Consider the following 22390-nt stretch of genomic DNA (forward strand, 5'->3'; position numbering starts at 1 on the left):
CGTCATGCAAGGTTCCACGTTAGGAATCATGGACCAAGAAAGGGATCTAGGTGTCGTCGTTGATGATACGTTGAAATCTTCTGCTCAGTGTGCTGCTGTGGCTAAGAAAGCAAATAGAATGTTAAGTATTATTAGGAAAGGAATGGAAAACAAAAATGAGGATGTTATAATGCCATTGTATCACTCCATGGTGCGACCGCACCTCGAATATTGTGTTCAATTCTGGTCGCCGCATCTCAAAAAAGATATAGTGGAATTAGAAAAGGTGCAGAGAAGGGCGACGAACATGATAAAGGGGATGGGACGACTTCTCTATGAGGAAAGGCTGAAGCAGCTAGGGCTCTTCATCTTGGAGAAAAGATGGCTGCGGGGAGATATGATAGAGGTCTATAAAATAATGAGTGGAGTTGAACGGGTAGATGTGAAGTGTCTGTTTACGCTTTCCAAAAATACTAGGACTAGGGGGCATGCGATGAAGCTACAATGTAGCAAATTTCAAACGAATCAGAGAAAATTTTTCTTCACTCAACGTGTAATTAAACGCTGGAATTCATTGCCAGAGAATGTGGTAAAAAGGCAGTTAGCTTAGTGAAGTTTAAAAAAGGTTTGGACGGCTTCATAAGTACATAAGTACATAAGTAGTGCCATACTGGGAAAGACCAAAGGTCCATCTAGCCCAGCATCCTGTCACCGACAGTGGCCAATCCAGGTCAAGGGCACCTGGCACGCTCCCCAAACGTAAAAACATTCCAGACAAGTTATACCTAAAAATGCGGAATTTTTCCAAGTCCATTTAATAGCGGTCTATGGACTTGTCCTTTAGGAATCTATCTAACCCCTTTTTAAACTCCGTCAAGCTAACCGTCCGTACCACGTTCTCCGGCAACGAATTCCAGAGTCTAATTACACGTTGGGTGAAGAAAAATTTTCTCCGATTCGTTTTAAATTTACCACACTGTAGCTTCAACTCATGCCCTCTAGTCCTAGTATTTTTGGATAGCGTGAACAGTCGCTTCACATCCACCCGATCCATTCCACTCATTATTTTATACACTTCTATCATATCTCCCCTCAGCCGTCTCTTCTCCAAGCTGAAAAGCCCTAGCCTTCTCAGCCTCTCTTCATAGGAAAGTCGTCCCATCCCCACTATCATTTTCGTCGCCCTTCGCTGTACCTTTTCCAATTCTACTATATCTTTTTTGAGATACGGAGACCAGTACTGAACACAATACTCCAGGTGCGGTCGCACCATGGAGCGATACAACGGCATTATAACATCCGCACACCTGGACTCCATACCCTTCCTAATAACACCCAACATTCTATTCGCTTTCCTAGCCGCAGCAGCACACTGAGCAGAAGGTTTCAGCGTATCATCGACGACGACACCCAGATCCCTTTCTTGATCCGTAACTCCTAACGCGGAACCTTGCAAGACGTAGCTATAATTCGGGTTCCTCTTACCCACATGCATCACTTTGCACTTGTCAACATTGAACTTCATCTGCCACTTGCACGCCCATTCTCCCAGTCTCGCAAGGTCCTCCTGTAATCGTTCACATTCCTCCTGCGACTTGACGACCCTGAATAATTTTGTGTCATCGGCGAATTTAATTACCTCACTAGTTATTCCCATCTCTAGGTCATTTATAAATACATTAAAAAGCAACGGACCCAGCACAGACCCCTGCGGGACCCCACTAACTACCCTCCTCCACTGAGAATACTGGCCACGCAATCCTATTCTCTGCTTCCTATCTTTCAACCAGTTCTTAATCCATAATAATACCCTACCTCCGATTCCATGACTCTGCAATTTCTTCAGGAGTCTTTCGTGCGGCACTTTGTCAAACGCCTTCTGAAAATCCAGATATACAATATCAACCGGCTCCCCATTGTCCACATGTTTGCTTACCCCCTCAAAAAAATGCATTAGATTGGTGAGGCAAGACTTCCCTTCACTAAATCCGTGCTGACTTTGTCTCATCAGTCCATGTTTTTGTATATGCTCTGCAATTTTATTCTTAATAATAGCCTCCACCATCTTGCCCGGCACCGACGTCAGACTCACCGGTCTATAATTTCCCGGATCTCCTCTGGAACCCTTCTTAAAAATCGGAGTAACATTGGCTACCCGGAAAATCCTCCTTTCTAAACGAAGGGAGAAACAGAGTCTGATTGAGATGGAACTCCAAAACTACCTTTGGAAGAAAAGGAACCGTCCGAATTGAAACTCCCGAATCCGAGAACTGCAAGAAAGGATCTCTACAAGACAAAGCCTGAAGTTCCGAAATGCAGCAAGCTGAGGAAATCGCCACCAAAAACAGCCTTATGAGTAAGATCCTTATCCGATGCCTTTTGCAGAGGCTCAAACGGAGATGCCTGTAACGCTTGAAGCGCCAGGTTTAGTCGCCACAAAAGACACGGCCTCCAAAGAGGCGGATGCAAATGAAGAGCCCCTCGCAAGAAACGAGTCAAATCCAGATGAGCTGCTAAAGAGAATCCTGCTACTCGACCCCAAAAGCATGCTATCGCTGCTATTTGCACTCGCAGAGAGTTATATACGAGACCTTTAGACAGACTGCTCTGCAGGAATTCTAAAATGACCGGAATAGAAGCAAGAAAGGGAAAATCGGTCTTCCGCTCGCACCATGATGAAAATAATTTCCATACTCAAGCATAAGTGTAAGAAGTAGACCGCTTCCGTGCCCGCAAAAGAGTCATAATCACTGGCTCCGAAAATCGCTTCTTCCTCAACCGGTTCCTTTCAATAGCCAGGCCCGTAAGACCAAAGCGGGAGTGATTTTCCATCTGAACAGGCTCCTGGCACAGATCTGGAGTCACTGGAAGCCACAGCGGAGTGTCTTGCAGCAAGCGAACTAGATCCGCATACCAAGGTCTTCGGGCCCAATCTGAAGCCACGAGTATCACGAGGCCTCAATGACGACTTATGCGATGAAGAACTCTTCCTATCAAATGCCAAGGAGGAAACGCAGAGAACTCTCTCCAGTGGCCATGGCTGCAGAAGGGCATCTACCCCCGTCGACTTGTCTTTTCCGGGAAAAGAATCTGGGCACTTTGGCATTCTGAACTGTGGCCATAAGATCCATGACCGGCGTTCCCCAACAACGAGAAATCAGTCTGAACGCCGCTGCCGAGAGTCCATTCCGCCACATCCCAGAGAGTCCGGCTGAGGAAATCCACCTGGACATTGGACTGGCCTGCAATGTGAGCCACTGACAGACAAGGGACATGGGCTTCCGCCCATTCCATGAGACGAGAAGCCTCCATCGCCAGGGACGAGCTTCAAGTCCCTCCCCCGTCGACTGACGTAAGCCACTGTGGTCGAATTGTCCGACAACACGTGAACAGATTTCCCTTGCAGCAGAACTTGAAACTCGGCCAATGCGATCACCACCGCTCTCAACTCCAATCGATTTATGGACCACGCCGCCTTGAGAGAGGACCAAGTCCCCTGAGCCACTCGGTTGAGACAATGAGCTCCCCAACCAGTCAGACCAGCATCGGTTACGACCACTATCCAATACAGGGAGGCTAAGGGCATGCCTCTCCTCAACTTGGCTGGAGAAAGCCACCAACACATGCTGTTCCTGGCTGAAACTGTCCAGGGCAGTTGACGTTCATAGTCCAGGGACATCGGTGACCATCTGGTGAGAAGAAACAACTGTAGAGGTCTCAGGTGAGCTCTTGCCCATGGCACCACCTCCAATGTAGCCGCCATCGACCTGAGAACTTGAACAAAGTCCCAAATCCAGGGGCGAGGCATGCGCAACAAGATGCGCACCTGAGATACCAGTTTGACTCTCCGACCATTGGGAAAAAATACTTTCCCTTCCTTAGTATTGAAAAGGACTCCTTGATACTCCAAGCTCTGAGAGAGACATAGCGGACTCTTGTCCAGGTTGATGACCCATCCCAAAGACTGCAGCACCGAAATTACTCTGGCAGTGACCGCCTGACTCTCCTGCAGAGAGGAACCCCGAATCAACCAACCAGTCATCGAGATAAGGATGAACTCGGATTCCCTCCTTCTGCAAGAAAGCTGCAACCACCACCATGACCTTTGAAAAGGTTCGTGGTGCCGTGGCTAGGACAAAGGGAAGAGCTTGAAACTGAAAATGACGGCCTAGAACCGCAAACCTTAAGAATTTTTGATGCGGTTGCCAAATCGGAATGTGCAGATAAGCCTCTTTGAGGTCCAGCGCCGTCAAGAACTCTCCCGGTTGAACTGCTGCAATAACGGCTCACAAAGTCTTCATGACGAACTCGCAGAAACTAGTTGACGACCCTTAAGTCCGGCACTGGACGAAAGGTTCCTCCTTTCTTCGGCACCACAAAGTAAATGGAGTATCAGCCTTTGCACAACTCGGGAGGCAAGACTGGTACAACGGCTCCTAGTTTTAAGAGTTCTTCCAAAGTGGCTAGAACTGCTGCCCTCTTTGCCTGAGTCCCACAACGAGACTCTAGAAAAAATTCTGTGACGGGTGCACTGAATTCTAGCTTGTATCCATCGCACACCAGTTCCAGCACCCACTGGTCTGAAATTATCTTGACCCACTCTGGCAGAAACAGCGAAAGTCTGCAACTGTCCAGACTGGGTCAGCGCCCCATCATTGCGAGGTGCAAGGAGTGGTTCCCTGGCTCCCGCTGCTCACTTCTCATTCCGAAAGGAAGACCTTTGCTGAAAACAGGAACGTTGAAAAGAGCCAGAAGTTTTAGCCAAGCGAAACCAGCGCGTATCTCGAAAACGGGATTTAGACGCTCCCTGTCATGAAGCTAACCTGGGCTTATCTTCCAGGAGACGCTGGGATTTGGACTCCCCCAAATCCTTAACAATTTTTTCCAAGTCTTCTCCAAATAACAGTTTACCCCGAAAGGGTAACCGAATAAGTCACTGTTTGGATGCCATATCTGCTGACCAATGACACAGCCATAACATCCTCTGTGATGAGACAGCCAAAGCCATCATCTTGGCCAAAGAACGGACGAGGTCATAAAGGGCGTATGCCAAATAAGCTAGCCCAACCTCCATGTGAAGGAAGTCCAGAGTCCCAGTATTCTCTTGACCCTGAAGAGACTTCTGACTTGAATGGAGCCAGCTGAGACAAGCTGTAGCCACATAAGAACTACAAATGGAAGCCTGCAGTGTCAATGAAGCCACCTCAAAGGACCTCTTCAAAGATGCTTCCAGACGCCTGTCTTGCATGTCCTTAAGTGCTACTCCACCCTCAACAGGCAGAGTAGTCTTTTTAGTGACCGCCGTCACCAAGGCATCGACCTTAAGAAGCAAACTGTTCCAATCGTTCCGAGTTGACCGGACAAAGGCGAGACATGGCTTTAGATACCCTCAGAACACTATCCGGATCCGCCCACTGAGCCAAAATCAGCTCATCAATGGCTTCATGAACCGGAAAGGCCTTAGTCGGGTGTCTAGTGCTGGCCATTTTAGGATTCACAGGCTGCACCCCCGCCACGCCTGGATCCTCAATGTTCAAAGCTTCCAAAGCCTGAGAAATGAAATCTGACAATTACTCTTTTTGGAAAAGACACACGGAAGAGGAATCATCTGCCTGGTCCCGAGAAATGTCCATCTCATCCAAGTCTTCCCCCCCCCCCCCCCCCATCTGTCTCCAGGACCCCTCAGAGGGGGCCACTACAGACGGAGCCGCAGATCCCAAATATAAGGATCCTTCCTGAGACCCAAGAGAAGTCCATCTTCTCTTACCAGCAGCCCCATCATTCCCCGGAGGCTCGTTTTGGGATCCGTGAAGGGACAAGGGATCTGAAGAAATCCTCGAGGATGGAAAGGGAAGGGCCCACTTCAAAATAAATGCCTGGTGCATTAAAAGCATGAATTCTGGGGGGGGGGGGAAAAACTCTCCTGGGGCAACTGGGACCGCAGACCCAGCAGCTGCCCACATTTCTGACCCCCCCCCCCCCCCCCCCCCGAAACTGGAAGAACGCGGGAGAGCAGGCAAAACTGCCTCAGCCGTTCCAGGCAAAATGGCGCAAGGACCGCGCACCTCAGCGCAGGAAAATCCCAATTCCCCGAAGAAGAGCCCTCAGCCCCGGGCACCTCAGCGCACTCAGCGCTACAAACTCCCATCGCTGAACGCTATTTCCCACACCAGGAACAGCGCTTAACGGTTTCCGCCGCCATGCCGCCCCGCTGACAGAAGAAAAAGCCGAAGTCGGCACTCACCAGCTGATTGCCCCGCAGCGAAGAACCGGCAGCCTGAGTCAAGGAACACACGCTCTGACTCCTCTAGTACCATAAATCAGGCAGATAAATTACTATTCTCCTCCGCTCTCAAAATCTTTTTTTTTTTTTTTAAATAAATGTTATGGTTCTCATTTTTTTCTTCTTTTTAAAGTGAGGAGGGAGGGAGAGAGAGCAAATTACAGAGAAAAAATGCCTGATAGTGGAGAGTACGGCGTGAGGCAGGGACCTTGCAGTAAGGTATGCCTCCAAAGTTGACACCTTCAGTCAGACACCCCCTCCAAACTCAACTGGCCAACGGCCCAGGAGCACTCTCAGTGGCCTTGAATCCAGGAGCTGAAGAGAAGCCTTCCATCCACCTGTTGGAGATAGAGATATACTAACGGATAGAGGGGCTGGCTGTCTCCTTTACTCTCAAGAGTTCTGTTATCTCTATCTCCACCTGCTGGTAGATGGACACAACCCACCAGTTACTGGATTCATCTGCTGCTTGTGACAAGGAAAAGGATGAATAAGGAAATTCGGAATGTAAAATCTTATGGGTGAGAATGAGAATTTTTATGAGGCGATATGGGCAACTAATGGCGATAATGAAGCGAGGAGTAACTAGCAAAACTGGTAGCATGTGAAAGAATACAAATAGCTGTATTTTTAATCGCTTGCAGGTGCCAGATTTGATATTGAAACAGGCCAGCGTAGACAACATTACAATAGTTTGTTTTTTTTTTTAGTTTTGAAAAATATTAAGATTCAATAAAGAAACACATTAACAATAGCATCATCACAACCAGCAACAGTATGGTAGCAAGAACACATTAAAATGCAATTGACAATAAGGTTACCCCTGGCACACTTAAGGGCTCATTTTCAAAGCACTTAGACTTACAAAGTTCCATAGATTGCTATGCAACTTTGTAAGTCTAAGTGCTTTGAAAATACACCTCCTAGTCTTTCAACCCATCCCCCCTCCCACAGACCAACCCTCCCCATCCCACTATACATTACAATGGAAAAATTAGTTATTACCTGATAATTTTCTTTCCATTAGTCCCAACAGATCAATCCAGAGACGAGTGGGTTATGTCCTCCTACCAGCAGGTGGAGATAGAGAGAACTTCAGAGACTTAGCATATGTAGCCCTGTGCAGCCAGCTTACTCTCAGTATTGTCAATACCAAAGCAGCTGAAGATGAAAAAACAATCCAATATTAAACTCCACTCCTGCCTCCAGAGAACCCTTGCAGGCTCTTCCTCTACCGCCACAGCGGGAGGGAAAACCGCTAAGTGGGAATTACAATCATGAAAGTACTCCATCCTCTGTAGTGTACTGTTAGCTCCCAGTGGTTCCTGAGAAAAGTTCAGAACCTCGAGAGCCATACCCCCTGATAACAAGGGAAATTATATAAACAAACAGTAGTAAAGGGCGGGCCTCTGGATTGATCTGTTAGGACTAATGGAAAGAAAATTATCAGGTAATAACTAATTTTTCCTTCCATAGCGTCCCACAGATCAATCCAGAGACGAGTGGGATGTACAAAAGCAGTCCCAAGTGAAGGGAGGGATCCCCAAATAGTCAAAGGCCCGAGAACACACTCACCCCAAGCTCCAACATGGAGGTCGAAACAGACACAAACTCCATATGAATTTAAAGATATGCCCCAGAACTTGCAGAAAAAGACCAAAACCTTAGACATGTGCCTGAACCCAGGCTCCGAAAAAAACAGAAAAACTCGAACATCAAAGCCTGAGGAAAGGCGAAATTCGGCAAGAATATCTATCTCCAAGCCGCAACACACAACGATGGAGCTAAACCAAATGTGGAACTGAGGAACTGCGCCCAGAAACCAGCGGAACTGCATGCAAAAACAAAGCTGTACCCAAGAAGCAGCTATGGAGCAGCGTACAACATGCAACGAAGGAAGTGCACTCAATATACAATGATGGAGCTGAGCTCAACATGCCGCGAAGACAGTGTGTGCAAACCACTGTGAAAGCCTTGAGCTCAACATACAGCGATGGAGCTGAGCTCAAATGCATCGAAGGAACCGCGCTCAACAGGGAGCGAAGGCACCACGCCCAACAAGCAGCAAAGCCGCGCTCAACATACCTCGCAGACTCCACGCTCCACAAACCGCGATGGAGCCGCGCTCTCAAAATATATATAATCGAAGAAGCCATGCTGCCTATACAGTGAAGAATCTGAGCTCAACCTACAGCGATGGAGGTGTGCTCAATCTACAGCGAAAGAGCTGCGGTCAACAAACAGCAAAGGACCTGTGCTCCAAAGTAGAGCTGGAGCAGTGCTCAACCCACCGCCATGGAACTGTGCCCCACATGCCACGATGGAGCCGGGCTCAACCTGCATCAAAGAAGCTGTGCCCATCATGCGGCAATGGAGCTGTGCTCAAGCTGCAGCGATAGGGCTGTGCTCAACATACAGTGATGGAGCTGCTCAACATGCCACGAAGGAGCTGCGCTCAACATGCAGAGATGGAGCTGTGCTCAACATGCAGAGATGGAGCTGTGCTCAACACGCAGCGACTGAGTCGTACTCATGGCTGAGTCGTGCTCCACCACCAAAACGCAGAGATCCTGAGGGGAGAGAACATAACTTGGACTTAGACGCCGCATCCGCCGTCCAACCACGAAGCCAAAGAGCCCGACGAGCGCCAACCGCCAATGCCATATTCTTAGCAGATCATAACTAGAATCTGCCAAAAAGGTACAGCCTATCTCTAACTTGGCTAGCTCTTGCACCAAGGAAGCTCTATCTAAGGCCGGGCCATCCAAAAGACTTTCAGCCCAACGGAAACACGCCCTGGCTACTAGGCCCCCGCACAGAGCGGCCTGAAGTGACAATGCCGAGAGATCAAAATTGCGCCGAATGAAAGACTCTAATCTCCTATCCTGCGGATCTCTGAGAGCAGCCCCCCCATCAACCGGAATAGCCGTAGCCTTGGTAACCGCGGTCACCACCGCATCCACTGTCGGCGACTTAAAGGAGTCCTTATCCCCTTGCGGAATAGGGTACAGTCTCGCCATAGCTCTGCTCACCCTACAAGGAGAATCTGGGGAGGACCACTCCTGGACGATCATATCTCGGAGATCCGAATTCATGGGAAAAAGTACGCGCTGCCCGCCGAATTCCCTTAACTAAAGGGTCAAGCTGCTTAGCATCCGCTACCACCGGCTCAGGGAAATCAAACCTAAGCGTGGACACTACCTGCTCAAACAGCTCGGGAAACTCATCCCTAGGGAAAATGCGCACCACCGAGGGGTCTTCACCTAGCAAAGGCCCCTCCTCCTCAGAAACCTTGTCCTCTAGGAACTCATCCCCCAGCAGACTACCCTCGTCGTCTGAGGGAGGCAAGGAAAACAAATCTGGCTCTTCAGACCAATCTAAACGCTGTCGCTTAGCAACCAGAGGCCCTGCTCCCTTCAGAGGCTCTAACTGATTAGGGCCTGACTGCCAGGCCTGAAACATGGCCCAAATAAAATCTGGAGGAAACCCCATGGCGCCGTACCTTCCGGAGGCCTGGAAGCACTCTGCCCCAGACCTTCCAACAGAGGACGAGCAGCCTCCCCCTTGGCACCCGAATCCAAGATGGCAGCAGTTCCCGCCAAAATCGGAACCGCCGCTACGGGCCCAGAGGACAAGTCAGAGCCGGGCAAACCTTTACCGCTACCTGAACCCTCCGCAGCTAGTACCGGAGGCGAAGAATCAGGCTGTTTAGGCTCCCTACCGAACCTGCATTGAGCTCCTGGCGTGTCTATCCCCCTTCGCGCACAAGTACGGCAGCGCGACGGCTTTCCCGCAGACATCGCGAATTTAAAGCGGTACACCTAACGTCCCAGCTCTCTCAAAGTTGCTGAAAATCCCCAGGCCTCTCTGTCAGCTTCCCAAACAACACAGTCAAGCACTGCCAAGCAGCCAAACACAGTTTCTTTTTCTTTCTTTCTTTCTTTTTTTTTTTACACTCACAACAAAAGCCCAGTTGCTAAGAGCTGACAGGGACTAAGCACTCAAGGTTCCTGCCATAGCAGGAGCCGAGGCAACAGGCAGAAAGTTCAGAAAGAGGATTTCAAAGCTACAAACTGCCAGAAGTTATGGCTCTCAAGGTTCCTGTCACAACAGGAGCCGAGGCACATGGCTGCCTAACCAAAGGCCAGCAGGGGAATAATACAAACTGCCAGAAGTTATGGCTCTCAAGGTTCCTGTCACAACAGGAGCCGAGGCACATGGCTGCCTAACCAAAGGCCAGCCGGGGAATAAGCCACACACCGGATAAATTCCACAGAGAAAAGTGAACCCCACTGGACCCGCTTTTCTTGAAGCACTCAACCAAAAATAATTCCAAGTACAGGGTATTAGTTAAGAAAATCTAATCCTACCAGACCGACTGCTCAGGCTGCATGTCTACCCTCTGCTGGAGACTGAGATTTACTGGCTGCTTGGGGGTTGGCTGCTAGCTTATACTGGTTTAAGTTTTAGTGTTCTCAGTCTCCCTCTGCTGGTAGGCGTGCATAACCCAAGCGTCTTGACCGGTCTGGAGGGTCGCTGAGGAATCAAGGTTGTTAAAACACATGCGAACTGCGAAAAATTGCAGGAACACCTTAGGAAATTGGAAGACTGGCCTTCCAAATGGCAGATGAAATTTAATATGGACAAATGCAAAGTGATGCACATTGGGAAGAATAATCCGAATCATAGTTACCTGATGCAAGAGTCCACCTTGGGAGTCAGCACCCAAGAAAAAGATCTAGTGTCATTGAACACAACAAGCTAAAATCTTCTGCCCAGTGTGTGGCGGTGGCCCAAAAGCACACAGGATGCTAGGAATTATTAGGAAAGGGATGATAAACAAGACCAAAAATACTATGCCGCTGTCTCTCTCCATGATGTGACCTCACCTTGAGTATTGCATTCACTTCTGGTCATCGTCTCTCAAAAAAAGATATAGTGGAATTATAAAAGGTTCAAAGAAGAGCGACCAAAATTATAAATATGATGATGGTGCTCCTCTCATATGAGCAAAGACTAAAGAAATTAGGGCTCTTCACCTGGGAAGAGAGACAGTTGAAAGGAGATATTATTGAGGTCTACAAAATCCTGAGTGGTGTAGAATGGGCAAAAGTGAATCAATTTTACACTCTTCCAAAAATTACAGAAACTAGGGGACACTCAAGGAAGTTACATGGATATCCTATTAAAACAAATAGAAGGAAATATTTTTTCACTCAATCAGCAGGTAAGCTATGGAACTTGTTACCAGAGGAAGTGGTAACAGCAGGTGGTGTATATGGGTTTTAAAAAAGTTTGAACAAGTTCCTGGAGGAAAAAAAGTCTATTGCCTGTTATTGAAATACACATGGGGAAGCCACTGCTTGCCCTGGGATTTGTAGCATTGAATATTGCTACTATTTGGGTTTCTGCCAGGTACTTGCGCTTGTGACCTGGATTGGCAACTATTGGAAACAGGATACTAGGCAAGATTGACCATTGGTCTGATCCAGTATGACTATTCTTAAGCGCCTATGGGGTATTTATTGAAGTTACACCTGGTTGCAGTGTGGTGGACTGAGAGGAGCAAAACATTACTTTCATAGCATACTATGCATAACAGTGGCGTAGCCAGTATGGGGTCTGGGCCCCCGTAGATTTGTCCCTGGGCCCCCCCCCCCCCGACAATCCTCTTGACCCCCTCCCACCGCCAACCCGCCGTTGCGGGAGGGGGGTCGACAGGGTCGTCAGGGAGGGGGGGGGGTTGTCGACACTGGGAGGGGGGCTCCGCCGAAGTCTGGCTACACCCCTTGTGCATAAACCTAAAAAGTTGCACTCTCTGACACAGGAGTGTTATACTATGTGGTTCAAATAGAGAGAAACCACAAGCAACAGCTCCCTGATGAGAAATAGGTGGACGTACGTCTAAAGGCAAATCAATGAGACTTGCCAGTAGTGGCTAAAGCCGATTTCCCGCCATCAAATCCTCCGTGGCTACCTCAATCCCACGCCGAGTTATCAATCATCGCCTCCCTTTACTAGGCCTCTAACCTTCCGCTGTCACCCTTTCCGGGACCCCTATGCCACTATCCTTGACAATAACCCCCCTCACTCCGACCTCTCTATTCACCAGACTTGGCACGCGCTAATGACATACTTCACTTACCAACCCTGTTTCCGTCTCGGTTCTTCCCCTTCTCTTAAGGCCGCGGCGCCTACGGGTGCTGCCCTCACACAAGAATTTTCAAATTTTTGCGCGAACGTCAGTGGGATAACGGCTCGACGTCAGAGATGACGTCTCCCGCCTTGAGGGGCGGGGTCAGGTAAGAAGGTTAATTAAATAAAGAGTGGGAAGAACATTGAAGAATCTGAATCTCCTTGTCTTCTTGATGCCGAAGGCGCTGGTACAGGAAATAGAAGATGTTGCGAACTTTGCTTCGGCTAGTGTTTTATCGTTTTGTTTAGTCATACCTATTATTTTTCAAAATGAAACTGTGTCCTTTCTTAGTAAGTTTTTTTTTCCTGACAACGTAATATTAGCGCTTTGTAAAACAAAAACACGGATGGACAACGCAGCTTTCTTTGGCAAAAGGTAAAAGACGGATACAGTGGGATCCTCCCGGATTCGATTACAGATCCCGGGATGCCGCAGATCTGGCTTTTACACCGTTCCGCTTTCTTTATTAAGATAGCCAGATACCTATTGTCGTACGAACATTTGATGTGCGTCACTGCTGCATGCTTATAATGTATTTGTACATATGTTGAAGAGAGAAATTTATAAAGTATTGATTACCACACGAGCTACTGGCAAAGCTGTCAAGTGACTCGACAATGCAGAAAGTCAAATCGCAGAGGCATACAACAATACGTGAGCACACGGCGACTTCGTATAAAACGTGGATCCTGTAGATTTTGAATTTCTTCCCTGAAAAAGTGGCGCTTCATGGATCCTGCATCTCTTCCCTGCAAAAGCCGTGGATTTTCATTAATTCTGCATTTATTCCCTGCAAAAGTCATGGATTTTGCACTAAAACGGCTTCTACCTCTTCAATGCTGCCTTCGGCACCTAACTCTCACCTCTCAGGAAATCCAGACTACCCCAATTTGACTACCCCTATCGGACTGACTTCACTTGTCCTTTAGATTGTAAGCTCTTTGAGCAGGGACTGACCTTTATGTTTAATTGTACAGCGCTGCGTAACCCTAGTAGCGCTCTATAAAATAGTAGTAGTAAAACGTTCTAGTGCTCGCTGCAGGGCCGCATAGCTTTATACAAAATGATAGTATTTCCAAAGTGGACGTATATCCTACAGATGCTCCCACTCACCCTGTTGCATAAAGAGGATGCGTGGCTCTAAAAACAGCTCAATGGGTTCTTATGGCAAGGGAAGAGAGCATGAATCGGGATTAAAACATTAATGCGGCCTCGGGGGGAGGGGAGGCCTGGGACTATTAGACTTGAGATTGTTCTCGATAGCCAGCAGTATGCGACATCTATCGGACTGGTTTCGATCCACTGAATACTTTTCGTGTACTGGGATTGAGACCGCTCTGATGGAACCCCTTCACTTTGCGTACTGGCTACAGGCCCCCATGGCTCAATTGACCCCTCTAGGTCCCTATAAGTTCATCCTAGGCCCCCTATGAAAAACGTGGCAATGGTTAAGTAAAACTTTCAAATGGGACAGGTATGTGTCGCCCTTGTTGCCAATTCAGGGTAATTTGGCATTCCCGGAGGGAGGGTCATCCGCCCTGTGGCAACGGTGGTCTGCCCGGGGGGTCCACTTCCTTTTCCAAGTGTTAACAGCAGGGGTCTATGAAACTGTTAAGTCACTGTGTGAGGAATTTGGTCTGGATATTTTGGTTTGCATATTTACAGTTGAAACACTATGTCCGATCATTACCCGTTGGTTCACTATCCAGAGGGGTGTGGGAGCTTCAAGACGAACTGTTGGGGCTGGAGGCGCAACAGAGAACTCCTCTGAAATACTACTATGGTTGCCTACGAGAATCTGTAAGGCCCCTTGACACCACCTCCTTGTGCGCCCAGTGGACTCAAAAACTGAACTGGCATCTGGAGCCCTCACAACTAGAGCTCTGTCTGAAATGGCTGCACAAAGTGACTGAGAACACGCATGGTGGGAATTGAATTATAAATTTTTGCTGCACTTGCACATCTCACCCCACCGAGCCTTTAGAGCAACCTTGAGAGAGTCAGATGATTGCCCCAAGTGTGCGGGGGAGGGTGCATCCCTGGGCCACATGTTTTGGACCTGTCTGGTGGTGCATTCATTTTTGTTGGCCATGAGCAAGGAGGTGTCAGACATGTGGAAAGTGCGATGGAAGCCCACCCCAGGCCAACTGTTTGATGTTTTTTCAGTACAGGGGCCTATGCCGGAGGGTCTAAAAACTTTCTTGAGGAGATCTGTGTTAATGGGTACAAGAACCATCTTACAACAGTGGCTCACCCATGAGGCCCCAAGCATGCCGCATTGGCGATGTGCCATGATGCAATGTTGCTCGGTGGAGAAGCAGAGAGTTTGTGACCTAGCTTCTAACCGGGGGGGGGGGATTACTTTTGCAGGATTTGATCACCGTTTTGGGACTCACTCACTCCTATAGCAAAAAGCAGAATTCTTAACTGTTAGGGGAGGGGGGGTACTGGTGGGGTGGGTTAGTATGGGAGGAGTAGAGGGGGAGGGAACATAAAATTAAGAGAAAATTATGATTGGTACTTCTCTGGCGCTGAATGGATACTGTTCCTGTAATTATTTTGGTCAATGGTTTGTGGTTTTGATGACTTGTTCTTTATTATGATGTGCCAATAAAAATATTATTTAAAAAAAAAACGTTCTAGTGCAAGATCCATGACCTTTGCAGGGAATAAATGCAGGCTTCATGAAGAGCCACAACTTTTTCAGGGAATAAATGCAGACTTTCCAAGAAACTATTCTGCATATGCAGTAAGCTAATCATATTCAGATGTGAAGCCTGTAGAACTTGTATGCTACATACAGGCAAACAGAGGGAAATAGACCAAGCAATCCAGGAACACGCGCAGAAACTTAATCGCCTGAATAGCGCTTATTGAGGAAGTCTTCATCAAAAAGCTCTGTTCAAGTGAGTCTTCTTCAATAAACTCTACTCAAACAATTTTTCATCAATAAACCCCATTCAAGTTGAGTCTTCATCAGTAAACTCTATTCAAGTGATTGAAGTTTCCTCTTGTGTTCCTGAATTGCGTAGTCTATTTCCCACTGTTTACGTGTTTCATTGTTTTTGTCGTGGGATCTCAGCGTTTGTCCGCCTTGGCAGACTTTCACTGGACTCTGGACTACACACACACACATTTTTTTTTTAAACAGCATCAGTGAGCTAAAATGTGGCCTTTTTCTTGCGTTCGGAAGCGGAAGGCCTGTGCTATCAGCCAACTGATCGGGACCCTGAAAGGTCAATGCAGAACTCTAACGTAATGATAGGAAAATCATTTTATGGTTGTTAGTAACCACAGGATTTCTGTTAACAGTGCTATCAATAGGAATATGTGTGATGGTGGAGGTCAAGCACTACCATCCACAAGGCTAACAGAAGATGTTGGACTGAGGAGCTAAGGCTGATTTGGAGCCAAATGTTACAATACCTGTATATATTTCCACAATACTGCAGATACTATTCTGTTTAATACGTTACATTATTTTGAAATTTTTTGATACATCATTCCATGAAGTGTGTTCAATGTGCTCCACACCATCAGTAACAGTAGTATGGAAGACTTACCATCACCCAGAAGCAGATGCTGTCTCACTGTTCTGCTGTAATATCTGCAATCACAATGCTCCTGCAGGGGGTAGGGTCAATATACCAAAGTCATCAGAAAAAGCTGAGGTGCACATAAACACCAGGACTGCAGTGCTAGCTACAGGGCTGAAGGGGCATGCCCTAAGGGGCACACTCCTTTGGAGCCCCTTCAAAGCCCAGAGGAGGCAGAAGGTGATTCCGTAGGGTGGGAGCCAGGAAGCAGAAAGCTGACTGACCAGTAGTTTCAAGCCACACTGAAGGTAGTGGAGGAATAATAATTACCTGGATATTCAAAGCTTGGAGCCACGCATGCCCCTGCATGAATAAGCAAGTTCAAGTTAGCCTTCGGCTGGGAGCAGCTTATTAGCCACTCACCACCGTGGGATGAATGTTGACCTGAATATGTTTGACTTACGAAAGCAGGAATATGTGTGATGGCGGAGGTCAAATAAGGAAGGCTACTAGTGTAGATGGCTTTATGAGCTAGCACTAACATTTTAAAGTTGATCCAGAACACAACTGGAAACCAGTGACATCAATATAAGAGGGGTGATTTGTTATGTAGATAACAAAGATATTACTGGTAGATGATGGCATATATATTATATTGGAGGAAAAGCAGGTAAATGAGCCCTAGACGCTGTAGCTGTTTTTGGGTTATGTGTTAGTGTTACTGGGTGAATGTGGGGACAGAGTTGGCAGCTGGGTTTCTGGCAGGGTCTAATCCCTGAGTGGGTGTCATTGTTATAAAGTTTGTGGATACGATCCTGGCACTGCAGCCCCCTAACCTCAGATACCATCAACCATAAACTATTTAATGTGGAAACTAGCAATGCACTCTTTATAATTTGGATTATTCAACCCTATGTGCATCACTTTGCACTTATCCACATGAAACTGCATGTCCAATCTCCCCTTTTCTTCTACAAGGTCTCATTATCCACACACACTAACAACTTTGAATAATTTTGTGTCATCTGCAAATATGATCACCTCACTCATTGTTCCCAGATCATTTCTAAATACCTTATGAAAGGCATCAGTCCCAGTACAAATCCCTGGGGCACATCACCTTTTTCCCAATGAAACAACTGACCATTTAAACACTAGTATGTAAGTGAATTATCTTTTTTCTGATTGGTCTTTCAAGGTCTCACTGCCTAATTCCAACACGGCACTGTATCACAGCCGTTAGGCTTGCCTTGTTCTTTATGGCTCAGTCTTAGCACCCTTGCTTTTTAATATTTTTCTTAGTCCTCTTGCAACCCTGATTCAAAACACTTATTTCAAATCATACTTCTACACTGCTGATACACTTTTAGATTGTATTAAATACCCATATTTATTTTATTTATATCCCACATTTTCCCACCTATTTGCAGGCTCAATGTGGCTTACATAGTGCCGGAGATGCGATTGCAGACTCCGGTGTAAACAAATACAGAGTGATGTAGAGATAAGGTTCATGTGGCATGTAAACCCGATTTGTTTCCCCTTCAGTTATGCTTAAACTCTATTGATACCTAGTTCTCCTCTTATCAGCTCCTCCTTAATCCTTCAAAAACTGTTGCCCTTTACATCCATCTTCTGCTCCAATGCTAAGTGATGCTCCTTAACCTTGGTACATTCCTTTAAAGAACTCAGTACAATTCTCAACTCTCAGCTGTCCTTTAATCTCCAAGTGACTTCAGTGGTTAGATCTTGTTTTCTGGCTCTGTGCTATTTCTTCTGTTTATAGTTGCTTTAATGAAGTTGCATGGGTCACCTATATTCTCTTGTTAGACTACTGTAACATTGTCTGTGCAGGTCTGCTCTCTTCTCGACTCTGTTCCAAATCCTTCAATTAGGCTACTTACATGTGCTGGTCATTATGATTACGTTACCCCACTTTTTGCTCAAGATCTCTGGCTCCCTATTAATTTTAGGATTCAACATAAGGTCTTCACACTATCCAGCAAGTATTTCTACTCGAGGATTCCTTATTACCCCATATACGACCTCCTGGGTTCTGTATTCCTCTTCTGAACTTCAGCTTTCCATTCACCCCACCTATACTTCTCAACTTCAGTGCATGTGGAATTCGGCTTTTTTTTTTTCCCCTGTATTGCTTCCTCTCTCTGGAATTCTCTTTTCTCATCTCTCTGAACAGTGAACAGAACAGTTCTATCTTAAATGTAGGGCATCTCTGGAGGCTTAACTTTTCACGTTGGTCTTCTGCGATGTGATGTAGGGATGGATGTCTCAGCAGGTGGCAGCTGTAAACTCTTTTTAGTCTTAGCTATTCCCTTTTCATCTTTCTTGTCAGTGCATTGTAATTATTTTTTTTTCTTATTGGGGACATCATTTTAGATAACTGCTTTGATTTTTTTTAATGGAAAGGCTGTATATCAAGTATCTAATAAACTATATCAACAGATTAATTTATGTACACTTAATATCTTCAAAAAAAGTATCAGTTTGGTGAGGCAAAACTTCCATGACTAAGTCCGTGTTGGTTTTGTCCCATTAAAGTATGACTGTGTGTTCAATAATACAGGAAACTGCAGACCAGTAAGCCTAATATAACTGTTAGATAAAATGGTGGAAGCTTATTTTTAAGAACAGAGGTCATGCTTTACTAATCTAATAGAAGTTATTGTAAAAAAAAAAAAAAAGCATGTGGATAAGGGTGAACCCGATGGATCTCCAGTAGGCATTTGATAAATTCCCCCATGACAAATGAAAGCTGTCTCCACAGCATGCCTGCCCAGCTAGCCTTAAAAGCAGAAGCCAGGCTTGGAGACAAAACCCAGACTTTGCACATGGCAGCATCAAGCACTTACACTGAGCTGCACAGCCAGTCCCAAGACCCTACATTTTAAAATAAGTACCTGTATAAATTCTTACCAGGATTCACACTGCCACTTACTGGGAATGCCAATTTCTCATACTTACTAGAGGCTATTTTTCTCAGAAACAAGTGTTATATGCTGGTTGTGTAACGTCTCCATTTTGTTTGACGTGTAGTGCTTCTGACAATACTCTGTCATGCATTTTGGCATTGCTCAATGGTGCAAAGATTCTGGAATAAACTTAACATTTCTGGAGCACCTTTTAGGAAAGACCATTGTACCATCGCTGCTGGCGATTGTGTTCAGTAAATTGTAACTGTAACCCGCTTACATGGGAGCGTTTGTTTTATAAAGCTAGTGTTATTGGTAAGAAATGCAGCCTACAACATTGGACACTAGACCACTAGCACACATTTTGGCAAGGGAAAAGTCTTTTTCACAAATTAATGGTGATAGAATCTCATGATACCTGTTGACAAACGTAAAAAAAATACTTTGGGGCAATTTGAGGCCCATATATTCAATATTTACCACCCTGATTACGTAGTCTTAACAAACTGAATTTGTGATTACCATCCGTACAACTGTAGATGTTTAGACACCACCAATGTGAGTGGGGGGAGGAGAGGAGGTTAGTACTATGGGGATAGGGTTCATTGTATCTTGGTATATGTATTTTCATGTCACTGTTGTTCCTTGTGATTTTTTTTATAGTTACCTGTTTGTTGTCATATACTAAAAATTAAAAACTATTTAACCTAAAAAAAAGTACCTGTATACAATATGTAAACTACTTTGATTGCAACCACGGTAAAGTGATATATCAAATTCCACCCTCTTTCCATTTATAGGTTAAAACCTTAAAATAGTGGAATTTGTAGAAGCATTTACACAGTCGGAAGTAAGCTACCTGAAAGTTAAAGTTCAAAAGTGATTTGCAATTGCCAGCAATACCAAGGAACAGAGCTATTTACATTTTTGTCTTTATTGTCACTAGAAAAAAAAAACCCCACCCCCAATCAATATTTCCTAATGATCCCTAGAAACCTTTCACAAGTTATACTTGGAAAGCCACTCTATAAATCCCCAGGGTGCAATTTTGAGAATGTCTACTGGGCTTGCAAGCCTATTTTCAAAGGTGTTTCCCTTTGAAAACGCATCCCTTTATTGAGCAGGACTGTTATTACTGCACAGATGTTTGCAAAATAAATACAGCAAAAATTATGTGCAGACCTTTCAAAACGAAAGCCCCAGGCATACTTTGCCTCCTTCACTCTTCCTCCTCCCAGTCTCCATACACTTTTACCCCCACTGGAAGAAGAGACAATTTTCTAAAAAGCTTTGAAAATTAATCTTACAATATCCATCACTAACTAAAAACTCAAGTTTGACATTTGGCCCAGTGCTGGAGGTGGGAACAGTCATGGGGATTGTGCTGGCTACAAAATTTAAAGGAATAGTAACCATGAAATCGGTGGCCACATCAATGGCAGAAAATGGACGCTCAGTGCCAGTCAAATCCATTTCAAATGCTCAGGAGTCTATCCACCAGGAAAACATAAAGCATGTCCTTTCTTTTACTGTCAGCGTAGTACAGCAATACAGTACTTAACAGAATTTTATATACAGGATATTTATAATTTAATCCGTCCTTAATGAAGAAACCACGATTGGAGCAAAGATGACTACTACACAGTGCACTTTGCAAGCAATTTCATGGGGAAGAATTCAAAGTGTCAATCATATTAAAATAGAGAACATCCTCCATTACTCTTAAAGCAAATGTAGTTAAAGGTTCCTTCTTCCTAGGAGTAAAAGTGACATGCCACATTTTCCCCTTCAAAGCTGCTTGCCCTCACTGTTTTGTTTCCAGAAAAGCCACTTATCCTCTCCTCATTACACCTCTGTCCCATTGGAATGAATGGCTGTCTTCTGTCATAGCTCTTTCTTCTGTTCATCAATGAAGAGCAAGGCCTAAATTTGCAGTGCAGAGGTTAGGTCAAGATTGCAAGTATGAAATCACCTGTGGAGCAGGTGAGTCACAAAAACAAAGACCCAACACGGTCACACACCGAGGAAAAATAAAAAGTGCAAGAAAATGTATTTAAAAAAACAATTTAAACTCTACCATGACACAATTAGATGAAATCAATGAACATTGCTGGATATAAACATTGAAATGATATGAATCTGCAGCACGGTCACAATTTTGTTATAGTTTCAACTCCATGTGAAAAGGTTTAGGCTCTTGCTCTTTAAGGGAGAACCAGAAACAACCTGACAGGCTGAGGACATCCAAGAATACCTCAATACTATAACTTGCCTTGAAGTTGGGAAGTTCTTAGCAATTTAGATTAAATTACCATCAACTTTAGATCTTTATCATCAAAAGGGGAAAGAACTAATGACATATTAAGTTTTATAAACAACATTTCTTTTGACTGGCACTACCCTGTGTGACACTTTAATATTTCTAAAGTAAAATTTGAAATGGAGCAGTGCTCAATGACTAATGTGGAGGAAATGTTTTCTGTAAAGGCAAATGGGTGCAGAGTTCCCTGCATACCCCCATACTCATGTCTTTGGATTTAGCTCAAGCCTTTTCATTTGTAGCTCAAAGTGAGTTACATTTAGGTAAACTAGATTATTTCTCAATCCCTGAAGGGCTTACGATCTGTTTGTACCAAAGGCAATGGGGTATGAGATGACTGCACAAGGTCACAAGAAGTGTCAGTGGAATGTGAACCCTGGCTTCCCTGGTTCCAAGCCTGCTACTGTAACTACTAGGCTAATCTTCCATTTGTGTGTTACACAGGAGATAAAGCCTCACAGCACCACCACTGTTACTGATGGGGAAGAATATAAAGGAGATCTTATATGAAACTAGGGAACTAACTCCTGCATTGGTGTTGCACAGATCTTTCATCCAGCCAATGTCATCAGACAGTATTGTACACTGGAATATTCTAAGATTCCATGATTTACCCTCATTCATCAGTGTCAGGGGAAAATCTGCTTGGAGCTCAAACCTCTCATATCTCACAGTATAACCATTTCCAGTGCTCCTTTGGCGCTCCAATAAAGAAGGTACAATAGACATAAGGTAGGGAGTCAGAACTACTGCAAATACAGTTATTCATAACACAAATTAAATAATTTTATAAGAATATGGAAATATAATACACCACTGAGCGAGACTAGGTGCAAATAAACTATCACAAGGTAGTTCATTCATCACAATGACACATCTTCAGTGTAAACACTAGGAGACATGATTTCAGCCTTTTAAAAAGTAAGACTTTGAATGGGAGTGGTGTCTTTCACAGTTGCCAGGGGGACTGGAATTCATGGACTGTATTCATTACTTCTCACTCCCTCACATGGCAGGTATGGGTCACTAGTTCTATAGTAGAAGTAGATAGACATAGTAGCCTGTAACACTGGTAGGTGGGATCCAGAAGATATATGACCCTGATACTGTGAAAGCCGCACTGGAAAAAAATGGACATCGACAGAA

The 22390-nt window shown here is 45.4% G+C and overlaps 1 protein-coding gene across 1 annotated transcript in view; it reads right to left on the minus strand.

Moving 5' to 3' along the window:
- NCAPH (non-SMC condensin I complex subunit H) overlaps window positions 1-12475 on the minus strand; it is a gene marked incomplete in the record, with an annotated part of 295343 nt that extends 282868 nt beyond the window's left edge. Inside the window, 1 exon segment of the mRNA XM_030202485.1 lies at window positions 12408-12475.
- Between the last annotated feature and the right edge of the window lie 9915 nt (window positions 12476-22390).

Source organism: Microcaecilia unicolor, chromosome 4 (genome assembly GCF_901765095.1).
Source record: "Microcaecilia unicolor chromosome 4, aMicUni1.1, whole genome shotgun sequence".
In the NCBI taxonomy this organism is placed as follows: Eukaryota; Metazoa; Chordata; class Amphibia; order Gymnophiona; family Siphonopidae; genus Microcaecilia; species Microcaecilia unicolor.